Here is a 13684-nt window from a genome sequence, read left to right on the forward strand (position 1 = left end):
CATATATATATATATATACATATATATATATACATATATATATATATATATACATATATATATATATATATATATATATATATATATATATATACACATATATATATATATATATATATACACATATATATATATATATACACACATATATACATATATATATATACATATACACACACACACACACACACACACACACACACACACACACACACACATATATATATCTATATACATATTCATACTTCTTGGCACCAGACAGTAAAACTTTGTTACCACATTCCTTTTCCTGACTTTACTCTTCTCCCATCTGCTGCGGTGGTGGTGCTGCGGTAGCGCTGTCACCTCACAGTTAGACGTTGCCCGTTCGATTCTCAGAGCGTCTTGTGTGTGGCAACATGCGTGAATGGGCGCTCCTTCGTTTAAGGTTGCGCATTAGGCCTGGCAAGCCAGCATGTCAAAATCTACTGCCAATCATTAGCGGACCGGAGTTCCGCTGTAGCGACCCCTAACCCGGAAAAGCCAAAAACAAACAAAAACCCTTCTCCCATCTGTCTACTTGCGATTGCCACTGTATACCATAGTGCTGACAAAGTTGAAGTCTACATTTTGGGTTTTATAGGGTTCTAGGACTAAATCTCGCTCATCTTTGAACTTGTTAAATTTAGTTTTACATCTTTTGTACTGCAGTGCTCTACAGGGAGATGTTTATAGGTTCATACTAGGCTATCTGCCCTACGGCATTTATAGGCCTAGCCAGAGTATGTTTGGCTTTCGCCACCCATTTTAAATTTATTTTGCTATGCCCTTTTTCAAGGTTAGTATACTGTGCCTTTGTGTAACAGTGACACAGAAGTGATACCCGGGGTAAACCTACGATCTCCCATATACTCATCAAGATTCCTCTTGAAGAGTCAATGATGGACTCTGCCTAACCTGGACTGGGATTTTATTCCAGAGTGAAGGGAGCCTCTGGGTTATGAATCTGTCCCTCCAGCATGTCCTATTTATTTCAGTGCTGAGGTTCAAGTCTCTCGAGCGTGTAGCTCGATCGGATTTGGATTTTTTGAGGTGCAGCATGTCCCTTAATTCCGTGTTGGACATGGCTTTATAAGTCAGGCACAGGTCGCCACTGAGTAGAGCTGGAGTTTCTTTAACTGGGCAGCATATGGCATCTGTTTGAGCCCTTAGATCCTCTTGGTGAGGTACTTTTGGGGTCTTTCCAGTTGCTGCAGGTGTTTGGTAAGGTACATCCCCAAAAGGAGCATTGTACTCTATTATGGGCCTGATGAGGGATGAGTGAAGAGGCACGATGACCTCCCCTAATCTAGATGTGAATCCCTTCATGATTAGGTGGGCTATATAAAATGTTTTTCTAACCACTTTGGCCACGTGGTTGTCAAATGAGAGATTGCTATCAACTTGGGTCCCCAGGTCCCTAATTACTTCTTCTGTACTTAGATTTCCACCTATGTGGTAATTTGTGGGCACTTTGTTTTTGCCAAAGGGGATGACTATACACTTTTTGGCGTTTAGCTTGAGGCCATGGCTCTGGCACCAGTTGTCTGTTTCTATGAGGCCCTTTTGGAGGATGCTTGTGTCGGCTGCAGAGTCGATTATGGCGCCCAGTTTGCAGTCATCTGCGAACTTGGTCAGCCACAGTCCTTCCATGTTGGCCTGTACCTCAGAGAAATATACCGAACAAGAGAGGTCCCAGGACCACCTTCCCTTCGTCAATGGCCTTAGTGACCGTTTCAAAGAAGTAGACCAGGTTTAAGAGGCAGGATCTGCCCTTAAAGCCGAACTGGGTAGGATCCAGTGTCTTGTAGGTCCCCAATATCTTTATTTATGAGGTCCATGATGATCCTTTCAATAGTTTTGCAGACCAAGCTAGTCAGGCTTATGGGGCGAAAGATTCCAGGGTCCGTTGAGGCACCACCTTTGTGGAGAGGGACCACTGTTGCTGTACGTCACTCTTTGGGTACATATCCTGTAGTAAGGCTGAGATTGAACAGTAGTTTTAAGTTTGGGTTTAGCTCTTCTTGGAGTTCATGTAGGACGCAGCCCGGGACACCGTCTGGTCCCATTGATGCTGTGTTTTTTGCTTTGGAGAGGGCGGCTCTTACCGGAGCATCTGAGATGTCAGGGGGGCAGCACTATGCTGGGATAGATATTTGCCCTTTTGGTGGGGGGGGGGATTTTGCGCTGAACCTGTCAGCTAGGATGTTGGCAATGTCTGTGGGTTCGGTGTATTTTTTTGTCATTTTTGGACTAATTCTGAGCATATCTGGGAATTTCCACCCAGGTTCCTAACATAACTAAAGAAAGCCTTGCGATTATCCTTGGTGTCCTGTGCAATTTTTCTCTCGAAGCGGGCCTTAAACGATTTTATGAGTGCCCTTAGTTTTTTGCTAGTACTGATCAGAGATGCCTTCCCTTTTTGTGATTTTGCTCTATCATGTAGTAGCTTCCTCCTCCTATTGTATAGTTTTGTTTATGGCTGGGGTCCACCAGACAGGACGTCTGCCTTTGGAGGATTGGGTCTTGGTTTTATTTGGGATTGCATGATCCATGCATTCCTGAAGGTGTTCATAGAATGCATTTATAAAGGATTCTGCGGTCTGGGCCGCATTTTCCTCAGGGCCGGGGGCTTTGAAGGATTCCACCTCTGTTTTGAGGAGTGTGAAATTTGCTTTATAGAAGTTTTTCACTGTGGTTTTCTGGGCAGGGGGTGGGGTCGGGATGTGAATATCCAGTGAGATCAGTTTATGGTCTGATATTACCAGTGAGGGATACACTTCTGGAGCATAGAGTCCCCATGTTGGTGATGATCAGGTCCAGTATGTTTTCCCCTCTTGTGGAAGTGGTAATACGGTGTTCCATAGCATTTGAGTTTATGAATTCTAGGAACCTTTGGGCTAGGGTGTTGGAGCTAGAGTAATGCTCCCAGTCTATGTTTGGGTAGTTGAAGTTGCCCAATATAATGGTGTTTGCAGAGACCTTCATATTTTCCAGTGTTCTCAGGAAGGCCGAGTAGAGTTCCTGGGTTGGGAGGGTGGTCTGTAGCAGGCTATAAAATTGGAAGGCAGTTTTACCCACTGTTAGTTGCACATGGATAGTCTCTGATGCTTCATGCTTTGCCACCAACCTGGAGGTGTGGGTATCTTTGATTAATATCAATACTCCCCCTCCTTTTGTGGTTCGGTCCAAGTTTTGGGGCCGAAAAGCATGGTATGAGGTATAACCTGGTAGTGCTGGGGTGCTCTCGGGAGCCCTGAACCAGGTTTCTGTTACTGCACAGATATTTATGTTCTCCATGCTAAGGAGAGTTTCAAGTGCGTGCATCTTGAGGTTTAGACTTCTGGCGTTGAGTAGCATTACTCTTAGTTTCTTATCCCTTGTGATACCTATGGAGGTGGGTTTGTGTTTTGAGCCTTGCCTAAAAAAGGCACTATGGGGGGATAGCAAGAGCCTTTGCCAATATCCGAAAGCCCAGAAGTGACAGGTGCAAGCCGTCCCTAGCGAAGCATAGTGGCTTGTCGAGCATATCATCCCAGGCGGACAGGCATTGGATCCCCTTTGAATGACACCAGTACTTAAGCCAATTGTTGAAATTGATCATCTTGTCTTCATATTGTGGCATCATTCTTGGTGAGGATAAGACGCTACTCAAGGTCAGGGTCATACCGGCCTGGGCTACATGCTCAGAGCTCTTCTATGTCTCTTTTCATGTAGTCCAGGGAGATACGTCTCAGGTCATTCACACCAGCATGGACAATGACAGAGTCATATTTGTACTTGCCTTGGAGTGATCTGAGTGCTTGTGTTATGTGGCGGATCCTAGCGCCCGAAAGGCTGCTCACCGTGAACTTCTTGTTCAGCCTGGTGAGCGGGATGTCAGTGTGCCTGACGATAGACACCTATTACAAGTGTAGCTTTTACATTTAATATTACTGCCTGTAAACTGCCCCCAAAAAGTATTCAGCATTTCTATAAGGAAATATTTTCCCAGTCCCAATACACTACCAAAGTCCTCAATTTCCCAATATGCACTACTCCGGACTTACTGGTTTATGGTACTATCTCAATATGAAAGTTAAACCCATCCAACTCTCCCGTCTGCACCACTTCTAAGGTACTTGTTTTTGACAAAGACCATGTTTCACGTAATGTAGAAGACCTAGGCTTATAAATGCCCTTGGGCAGATAGCCTAGTATGAACCTATGAACTACCAAAATTAGGAGATGGTGCTTCCCAAACAAATAACTTCATATAAAACACCCTTAAAAAACAAAAGTAATGGGTACTCACAATAATGCAAGCTCTTTAAACAGAGGTCTGGTTTCAGAACTGGCAAAACTGACAATGCAGATATTAGTACTACTGGGCAGGCAAATATACCTTCTGGCTGCTAAACAGTGTCAAAAACGCACTTTACTAAAGTTCTAGTTCATGCAAGACAAAGTAAAAAAGCAGAAGACAGGTAAACAGGGGAAAAACTGCTTTCCGTAACTACTGCACAAACATCACCACAGAGATGGTTGAGAGTAGACTATGTCCCAGACAACTCCAATTCAGGAAATGGCCTGGGCAATGAAGAAGCTGGGCAGGGAAGAAGGCAACCCAGTTTGCTAAGACTGTGAAACACAGCAAAGGCTTGGTGTTGCAAGGCAACACAAAGCCTGAAAAAAGCCATTTGCATAATGTTGCCTATATATTCAAGAAGCAAACATATGCATCACCAGCTGCTACTGTAAGAGTTGGGATAACAAAAAAAAAAAAAAAAAATATATGACACCATACTGCGTCAGCTCCCAATATATATATATATATATATATATATATATATATATATATATATATATATAAAATATTATCTCGAAACTAAAATATCAGAAGCCCAGTTGCACGAATGATCACATAACCGAATCCGGAAATGTTGAATCAGCAGTTGTGGTGGTGCGCTGTGTTAATAGATAGCTGGATATTCAGGCAAGTGTTTATATTTTAAGGGTTTTGGGTAGGGATTTTAGTGTATGTTAGTGTGTTGGGAAATTGTAGGTTACAGTATATAGGTAAGACTGTGAGTGTGTGTGCAAGTGTTGAAAATGGTGGTGTTTGTACATATGTGATGTGTGTTTGTGTGAGGGGAATGTAGAGTGTGTAGTGGTGTGTTTAGTGTCTCGTCTTTTTAGGGCAACCTCGGAGTTAGTAGTGGAGTGTGGGGGGGGGGTGCAGCTGGGCTTGCCCCCCTCCTTATATGTAGGGTAGGTTCTGGTGTTTGTTGTAGTGTGGAGAGGAAGGTGTATGTGTGCGTGTGGTGGAGGGTGTATTTAAAAGTCGTGGTTTTGGGGTTTCATTATTTTGAAATTTCGACTTTATAGTCTCGAGATACTGAAATTTGAGATTATAAAGTGAATCCATGTACACACACACACAGTGTTTATATATTACATACACATTTTTATTATAGATGTATGTATGTATTACATACATACTACATATTATAGGAGCTGGCTATCAGGAAAATTTGCAGGTAGTTAATACATACATCCTCTAAAGCAGACAGAGCAGGAATAATGGGTATAGATTATAGAAAATCTTTCTGTAGCAACTCAGTAATTTGAGGGACTAAGAAACCTCAGTATTCTCCCACATTAAACACTGGCACATTCTAGCAAGAGTCTCAGAGAAAGAAAACCCCACAGGGAGAAATCTGAAATGGAGCTCTCATCTGTCTCTGAATCAGAAATCAGAGGGGAAAAAAAACTGCATTTTCTGTCCCTGCATCTTTCTGTTTAGATTCAGAAGCAGCCAGAGAGGATGTGGCCAACTTTGGTTCATAGTGGCTGTAAGTGACACACCAGAGGGATCAGAGGTAAAAAAATGAGTGGTCTGAGGTACAAATAGCCACAGCAAGTCACCCACCTGCAGCTGTGGCAAACTGCTAGCCTGCTGTTGTGGCAAAAGATGTTTTTGCTAAATGTTTTATTTATTTTTTTTTTTGAGTGGTAGAAGTTACTTTTCTAACAAAAGCAGTAAAAAGCACTTTAAAACATCATGCTAGTGCCACAAAAGAAAATTAATTTCTCCACTGGGAAAATTCAGTTATTTTACATTGCTTTTCAACTGTCAGAAAAAAAAAAGTGAGTGGTAGATTTAAGCGTTAGTGTACAGTCTGTTAAACAGAACACTCCTAGCCTTAAAAATTACTTTCTTGAAGATGAAAATAAAACAAGATTACGAAAATGGAAGGTTTTCCTCCCAAAGGGAACTTCTCTCCCCAACATAGGAAAGCACAAGCCAACCATCACTCCTCAAAAGCCCAACATCAGCATACTGTTCACTGGCAGTAAAATTCTGAAGGGCTTTGCACCCAAATTTGTCCTTTATTTAACTCAAGCTGCTTAACAGTTTGGATGTATGAAAGGTGCCCTGAAGCTTTAGAAGCTAGCCAGCTGTTAAATACTTAGCAAGATACAATCCATATAGTAGTGATCAATATGAAAAAACATCCAACCTCAGAGTGCATAATTTCATCAGGATCACATTCCCTCTCAGCAATCTTCTCACGGGCATGTAGGAAAACCAGAAAACAAATCAAGGACTGCAGCAGTTGAAGTTACCACAGTTGTATGCATGCACTGAAGAATTCTGAACAGATGAAAGATGTTCAGTTGTTTCTAACCAGCCAAACCTGGTCTAAAGTGGAAAAAGGATGCATTTTAGGTTCCATTTTTTAGCCTTTGGAGAGGGCTGACGACACTCTTGTAATTCAAAAACTTTGCGGCTTTTCAGTGGATTTGCTGAAATGGTTGAAACTCATCACACAACTTTCCATATTACTGCCAGATAAATTTCTTCTAAGAATTAAGTTTTTACCAAAGATGATCCTCAAGGTTCCATTCTTGGACCTTTGCCCTTTTTTTAAATAAATAATCTGCCATACAATCTCACGGATAAGAGTGTTGTCTGCACTAAGAACGCAGTTTAACAAATCTTAATCTGAAAAATTACCTCCAACAAATGTTCAGCATTACTGTATCAAACTTGGGTGGCAAACTTTTTGAATGCCTTTCCAGGCTCTACTAACTTGGGATCAAACACCCAATATCAATTCCATTTGTCTACACTATATAAAAAACTGAATGTATGACGCCTTTAACTCATTTCTTAAATCCGCAAAAAGTAATCTGTAATCTAGTTTTTACTATACACAAAGTATTTCTTGTCTTTTAGTGAGTAATCCTTTTATTAATTTCAGTACTTGCACCAAAAACACATTTTTACAAATAATTATATCTCCTCTAATCACAGTTATACCTCCCCTAATAAATCTATAATTAGCAGTGTAAAGTGAGAGTTTATTCAACCCTTTTCATGTATTTAAATATCCCTCAACTTAACTAGTAAAATTTGCATTCACCCTTTCAAGACTTAACTGTGTAGAATTATAACTAACATCTTCTGATTTATATACTGGAAGCAAAACTTTTGTCTCCGTTAACAGATAGGACGACACTTCTGATCTAGTAATAGCACTTCCAAATTATGTTTATTAAATTTAATCCAAAACAAAAATTGTCTGTCTTAATGCCCCAATCCCTTATAACCTCAACCAAGATAGACTCCTTCAGTGTACAAGGGTAACATAGGTCACCACTTGCAAATTCATAACCCTTGCCTTTTTAAACTTTTAAGTCAAGGTTTCAATTATGCCCAGAACTCAAGTTTTCCTACTAACCCTCTACTTCAAACCAGCCCTCAATACTAACCCTCTACTTCAAACCAGCCCTCAATACATCTAACAATCAAACTTATTTTAGAGCACATTTACTCAAGCAGATCTTAACTAGCAGAAGACTACACGTATAGTAAACGAAACGGAACAAAAAACTGACCCCTGCAGAACTCAGCACCTTGTCATCAGAGATGATATTCCCAATTCTTACCCTGCACTGTCAGTTAACCAATTTTCCACCACTCTCGCAACATAACATTTTATGTCATTACCTATTGTAATAACAAAATCATATCAAGGTGAATAGAAGTACAGTGGGCTAGATAAACCACATCAACAGGTAATGCTTCATCCAAGGCTTTCTAGACAGACTGGTAAAATTAAGAGCAAGCTTGCTAAACATGAGCATCCCAGACCTAAAACCATACTGGATTTAATTCCTGCTTAGAACTTAATTTACAATTAGGACCCTAACTTCTAACATTTGCATTTGGTTTTACCAAAACAAAAACTACCTTAAGCACAAAATAAGACAGCAGTCATACTGTTTGAAAGATTTTCAGTCTCTGTGAAGTTCCAGTCTCCAATTCTTCTAGACTTAATTCCAAAGTCCCTTGAAATAGTGAAAAATAGTCCCTATTTACAAAACAAATATTTTGGTTTTGCCATGGGCTCTCAAAAGGAGTGTTCATAATCATAATTAAGATCCAGGTAGACAGTTTTACTTGCCTATGAGCTCATTCATTTTAGTGATCAGCGTGTTACTTTTAATTTTACATTTGTTTACCAAGAAAGTGTGGCTGGACACAGGTCCATTTTCAGCAGAGGCCTGGAGAGAAAAGCTCCGGATAAAATACATAAAATTAACAGTATGAAATCCTCGTAATTCCCAGTATGGAGTACACACACCCTTCCCACTTCAGTCAAATCTCCTGCTAATTCTAACAACTGTAAATAAAACTCAGATGACTATTTTCCTACCTGATAATACGGACCACCACTTATCACTACAAAAATCCACTTGGTTGCCTATTGCAGCTATGGTTTTATCACTACTACAGTCACTCATGTTTAAACTCATTAATGATTCATACCATTGCAGATTAAGAGGCAAGCATAAAATGAAAGACAAAACATTATTTTAGGTCATATGATGGAACATTACTTGACAGACCTCCATGGCATAATCGGCAACTATAAAAACAGCACCAGCAGCCGGGAACCGCCTAGCTAATAAGCCTAAAAAAAAAAAAAAAAACAGACCTGCAAAACATGGAAAGAAGTTAAAGTATTTCTTAAAAGGAAGACAACATATACCTACAACATATACCTACTCAGAGTTAGTGGACAGCATACAGTTTCATACCTATAGGTGCTGGCCTCATCAGCCTGCTTCATTGCCTTTACAGTACATTTATATACAAACGTTTGTCGCCTTCTTACGTGCTGGGTTTGCTTTTACACTGTAAAGAAATGTACACATTTGTAATACAAGCTACACTACGCACGCTCATCTTCTGTACTAATCTGCATTTTGCAATATCCACCTAGCACTCAAAAATTACATTGCTGACTGAAGTAAATTTTCCTTATTTTAGTCTACTATGGAATACTGTGCATTATAAGTTCTCATTAAGCACCTGTATGCATTTTACTTCTCCACATGACCTGTACTGTTCCATTTGTCTTTGCTTAATGGCTCAGGTCGTGACGGAAAAGAATCTTTGGACCAGCTCTCTCATTCAGTTAACAAATGTTAAACACACAAAACAGAATGAAAATGAATAACACACATGTTTTCAATTTGGCAGTGGCAACAAACAAGAGGCAAAAGAGAAACCCGAAAGAAGGAATGCATACTGACTATATACTCTTTTGCCCACAAATAAAGAGGTATCATCAGTTAGTAAAGATGAGATTGTTCCAGAAGGTGTAGAAATAAACAAGCAGATAGGGAGAGCACATGAAAACAAATGCAAGATGCTAATACTCACAAGGAAGGTGTGATTCAGATAAAAGGCTGTTAATCCTAACAGTACTAAAAGCTCTATGTAAAAACATACAACAACCCCCCATTAATATTCCAAAGAGTGCACGCTGGTCAGTGTGCACATTGTAAATCAGACTTATACTAATGGAAAAAGGTCCGGTCACCCGGACTTTTTCCATTAGTATAAGACTTTCTTTTTTTACAGCAAAGGAGAAAGCAAAATCTCCGTTGCTGTTTAGACACCGTCTCGCTGAGTTAGAGGAGTTTAACATAGCGAGATACTTTTTTTTTTAAAGCTAACTGAGATCTTCCTTTCTCCGTTGCTTCTTTTAAAAGCTGTATCGCTATGTTAAACTCCTTTAACATAGCGAGACAGTTTGTAAAAAGCAACAGAGATCTTGCTTTCTCCGTTGCTTCCACCCACAGCTCTGATGAACTGCATAAGCAGACACATGTACAGTACATCAGAACTGCCGCAGAATAGCAGACAGTTGCGGAAGGGCAGCAAGGAGGCATTATACAATGCCATTATTCAAGAAAAGTATTAATTTTCCTTAAATAATGTCATTGTATAACAGCAATAACCCACTTCTGGGTGTGGGTAATGCTGGATTTACCCACGGTTGTCAGTTTGGCCACTCTGGCTTCGCCCTCATGACCATATCACACCAACCGTGGTTACATCCAGCATTACCCAAACCCAGGTGTGGGTTACTGCTGTAGTATTACACTAGCTTAAAAGAATGTAGGACATTGGTCTCTTAAAATGGAGTGGGATGAGCAAACCAGAATATCAAAGGAGACATGACTGGCATGCATGCACATTAGTCACCGATATCATGCATGCACTGAATATAGATGAGCAGCTGTGATTACTGAATGACTAGAATGAGTAGAGGATTACTGTATTTTACTGTGATGTGTCACAGGACAATGTCTTACCAGAATAAAACTCAAAGTAAATGTTTGAAAAAAAAAAAAAAAAAAAAAGATAAAAAGGTTCAACAGAAATAAAGTGAAGTTCAGAAACCACTCTGGGTGAATAACAAGCTACCAGGAATAGCTTCCTCCATGTAAGGAATTTCAAGTCTGCCAAACATGCAGATATAAAAGGCCAAGCCAATTTTAGTCCCAACAATAAGGTGAACTGAGGAAAGCTTAGTGTACTTCCACTGAAGCCAAGAAATTGCTACTTTGACACTGGTGAAAGTTTGAGATGGCAGCCAAATTACGCCCTGTGGCTTGTTGACATCTGTGTGTTCATGTGCCATTAACGAACAGGGTGCACTCCAAAAATAGGCAGAAGACGGAACTAGACATGTAGGGCGACCAGGGAGCTAACAGGAAGATTTGGGCTTTGTGAGGTTTTCCCTTCTAGCCAAATCATGTCATCAATAGAAGGGGGAAGAAAACACAAAGGAGTTAATTTCATCACTTGTGAGCTATAACACTTTTGGGGGACTCCCACACTGAAATAATGGAAAAAGTCATCCATATACTTCAACACAGTAGTTCAAACGTCAATATTTGCACACTGACGTGACAAGCACAACACCAGAACGGGTATTACCTTATACAATGGGAATGAATGTCACTTATAAATTTATATACTCAGTCAGAAAAATTCGGTTTTCAAAACTGTTGCAAATGCGGTGTTACAGATACAGAATGAATATTAATTCTGGTTTGAGGCACATTGTAAGGAATATTCATTATTACCGACTGACGTAAACCGGCTTGGGTAGGGTTCGCTACTGCACATCTGGTGAGCATGTACACTAAAACCGCCAAGTACTCTGGGACAGTGGCTCTGCACTCCAGTGAAGCAGAAAAGCTAACAAATTCCAACATTATTGAGAGTTGACTTTTCCTAAGCAATATTGACAGAAGTGTTAATTTTCTATCAGACCTGTTTGTAGAAGCAATGTAAAGTAATCTAGCTAAAGGATATTCCTTAATCATCTACAAATACTCTGATGGAGAGAATGACCTATGCTCTTTAGACTATACTGAGAGCATATGTGAACTAGGTTAAAAGTTTAAACAGGGGGATCCCCCCCCCCAGGAAACATTTCAGCAGATGGAGCGAGTGCTACATTCTGTGGCTGGGAGCAAGTCTGGGAGACAATGCATTATGTACGACTGTATGAAACAGTGTTCACTGCCGCAATGCCACTGTACAGCACCATTCAAGAGGAAAACATCAGGACAGGGTGTGTGTGTGTGTGTGTGTGTGTATGTATATATATATATATATATATATATATATATATATATATATACACACACACACATACATACACACACACACACATATATGTTATCCAACCTGAGCCGGAGACGATAGGTCTAAAATCTGGTGTTATTGGATTCTTGTGGATCTTAGGAAGTCCACTAATAAAATCCACCTGAAAGTATTGGTACAGATCTTCATTAATTAGACGCAAGTTTCTACATTCCTTAAGTGCATTCATGACCCGTGATTGCATTGTATATATCTCTTCAAGTTGTATAACTTCGTATGAGTCAGTACTTAGTAGTTGATTCATTTTTGAAGTATAATATTCAGTGTCCAAGACCACTACTGGACCTCCCTTATCTGCTGCATGTATCGTAATGTCAACATTGTTACGTAGATTGACAAGGGCACTGTGTTCATCCGGTGTTAAGTTGTTCAACTTCTTATTGGAAAAATGTTCAAAGTCAGCATAAAGCTGAGATTCAACCGCTTGGTTTTACGTGACGTAAGGTCTTATACATGCATTGAGTATCTTTTAATAATGTTTTTAATATATGGCATATTACCAGGGATAATTTGTCTGAGTCTATTAATTGAAGTGAAAGATTTTTACTTCCGCCCGGACTAAGGTAAGGGATTGTTGTTTTTCATTACAACCATGTCCTTCGCCATTAGCTCTTAGCATTACTTGATTTTAAATGAGCCTGCGTTATGCAAAGCGCATCTTGTGCCAAGCAGCCGAAGTTAAAAGCCTTGCATATTACCTTGGTATCGCCACAAGGTGTTAGTCACGAGAACAGTATTTTGGGTAAAATAGGAATATGACGACATTTATACAAAGTTTTTTATATTGTCTGAAGCTGCTTGCTTCAAAGCAGGTTTTATCATTTTGTATTATTCTTAAATTGTTTTTGAGCATATTGCTATATACGTTGATCAACGTCATTTGTAGTAATATATATATATATATATATATATATATATATATATATATATATATATATATATATATATATATTACACACATCACAAAACACCCCAAAAGACAGTAAGTAGTTATAAACACAAACACCAAAAAAACAGATATGAAAGGAGCTGTTGCCACTCAGTCGTGGGTATATATTAAATGAATAAAATAATCCCAAAGGCTTGTTGCCAAACGTAAAATCCAGAATCGGAATTTGTATGACAAGCTGTAATGGAAATATGGTCGTTCTGAAAATCAGGATCAGCAGATACAGCCAAGAATCTAGTATCAAAAATAAATTTATTATGAGCGCTTTCGCGGTACACAACACCGCTTCTTCAGATAAGTTAAAATGAATAATTAAAACAGTTTTATACAAAACAGTATACGTAATGCCCAATCAAGGTGCATTAACAAATTCAAATACATCCAATGAAGCCAGTCGTACGAGGTACGTAATAATCAAGCCCTAAGTCATTACCACAAATGACGTTGATCAACGTATATGGCAATATGCTCAAAAACAATTTAAGAATAATACAAAATGATAAAACCTGCTTTGAAGCAAGCAGCTTCAGACAATATAAAAAACTTTGTATAAATGTCGTCATATTCCTATTTTACACACACACACATATACACACATATATATATATATATATATATATACACACACACATATATATATATATATATATATATACATACACACACACACACATATATATATATATATATATAATAAT

The 13684-nt window shown here is 39.2% G+C and overlaps 1 protein-coding gene across 1 annotated transcript in view; it reads right to left on the reverse strand.

Annotated features, from left to right (window-relative positions):
- The window catches only part of AP1M1 (adaptor related protein complex 1 subunit mu 1), a gene marked incomplete in the record, with an annotated part of 1516013 nt that overhangs the window by 1441219 nt on the left and 61110 nt on the right, over window positions 1-13684 (reverse strand).

This window comes from Protopterus annectens, chromosome 13.part0 (genome assembly GCF_019279795.1).
Source record: "Protopterus annectens isolate FY-2018-M chromosome 13.part0, PAN1.0, whole genome shotgun sequence".
Lineage (NCBI taxonomy): Eukaryota > Metazoa > Chordata > Ceratodontiformes > Protopteridae > Protopterus > Protopterus annectens.